Below are 2,096 nucleotides of genomic sequence, written 5' to 3'. Positions count from 1 at the left end.
ATTACCAAATATAGATCCTACCTCTACCATGTGACTCCTCAATCCAAACTAATCATTCTCAATAAATTTCTTTGTTTCTTTGTTTCTTTGTTTCTTTGTTTCTTTGTTTGTTTCTTTCTTTCTTTCTTTCTTTCTTTCTTTCTTTCTTTCTTTCTTTCTTTCTTTCTTTCTTTCTTTCTTCCCTCCTTCCTTCCTTCCTTCCTTCCTTCCTTCCTTCCTTCCTTCCTTCCCTTCTTTCTTTCTTCTTGTCTGTTTCTCTCTCTTTCTTTTTATTTCTGTTTCTGTCTTTCTTTCTTTGTCTTTCAGTCTTTCTTTCTAGGCAGAGAATTAGCCTCTTGTGTTGCTGAGATTAATAGCATGTTTCACCATGATCTACTTGTTTGTTGAGATTGAGACTACATAAATTTTTGTAAGGATATGTTGAAATTGTGATGTATTTATTTCTGATTGCTAACAGTGACTATAGATGTGAGCCAGTACATCAAACCATTCGACGACCTTTATCCTACATGCAAGACATGGTTTGTTTTCCCAAATGACATACAAGTTGACAGACAGAAAAATTAAGTCCTTAATTCTGGTCAAGAGGTGTTTTTAATGTGAAACAAAATTACTAATCAAAATATCTGACTAGGACAATTATACTTTCAAACTTAGCCTACATTTTAATGTCAAATCACCTATATTAGCATTAATGCCAGAGCTTAACTCAAATTGCCCTATATCATTTATTTCTGTCATATATTCTAGAAGTAGGCAGAACTGGAGCTCACAATAATAACTAAAGGTAGAATTTGAGAGCATCTAAGTTCAGAATCAGTCTAGGAAGAAAAGTATCACCTATATCACCCTACTAGCTAGGGATATTGTAATGCAATCATGATTCGGGCTACATGGCAGACATAAGTAATTAGGAGTATAAAATCTTTTGGACAGGGTGCAAAAATTGCTAATCTATGAGTAAAGTAACTCAAACAAAAAAGGATTGGTGGACTGACTCAAGTGGTGGAGTACCTGTATAGCAAACACAACATCAAAATGCAAATCAACTTCCTAAAGTTAAAATAAGAAAAGGAAAGGAAAGAAAGAGCAACTCATAATGAGTATGTGTTCAATGTAAAGATTTACACTACATTATTGTAGTAATAAATGTCATCATTGATCTCTAGGGACAGGCACATTTTGTGTCAGGCCTAAATGAAAACTATAACACACTATATACAAAGCTTTAGTAAAACATAGTTCTTGCTTACAATGGTGAGCATTTAAGTTTGCATGTGCAGTAGTATTGAAGCCGTGTGGAGGTGTGTAGAAGTCTATCCTTCTGATGAACTTGCCATGATGAAATTGCTTAACCAAACAGTTCACTGGACAGATCCTGCTTATATATATACATATACATATATATATATGTATATTTGTACATACATATATTCATACATGTTTATATACATATGTATATTTAGTGACATGTAAGCAAAAATAAAATTTGCAATGAATAAATTTGAAAAACAGATAATTTTCCCAAAGACTTATTTTACCTAAATCAATTCATTTCTTAAAGTCTCCAATGCTATATCACACTTAACATAGTTGCTGATCCCTTTCAACTTTTTTATGATATTGTTTTTCTTTGGTTTTCAGATGAAAAAGCCCTGCCATTAAATATACTTTAATGAAATTCCTGTCCTTAGAAAATGAAAGTCAGGTTGTGCCTTCCTGTGTCATCAATTTTTTTTTTATTCTTTCAAGTATATATTCTCAGACTTAGACCTGTAGATCTCACTCATTCTCTTCCAATACTACCTTATTGGTAGGAGAAAATGAAGTATCATTCTGTTACTTTGGGAGCTTCTGTTATTAGTCACTGTAATAAGGATTATGAAAATGGAACTCTGAACTTATTTAGAGAGATGACTTGAAAGTTACCTTTCTACACATTCATGCTCCTCATTCAACTAAATCACAGAATTTAAAATAAGTAACATTTTAGCTGGTCGCCAGTAGCTCATAATTACAATCCTAGGTATTCAGGAGGCTGAGATCTGAGGATGGTGGATCAAAACTAATCCTGGTAAGAAATCAGTGAGACTCTT

Source organism: Dipodomys merriami, unplaced genomic scaffold (genome assembly GCF_024711535.1).
Source record: "Dipodomys merriami isolate MVZ:Mamm:240054 unplaced genomic scaffold, mDipMer1.0.p SCAF_618, whole genome shotgun sequence".
Taxonomy (NCBI): domain Eukaryota; kingdom Metazoa; phylum Chordata; class Mammalia; order Rodentia; family Heteromyidae; genus Dipodomys; species Dipodomys merriami.
Note: the sequence above shows the minus strand (reverse complement) of the source record.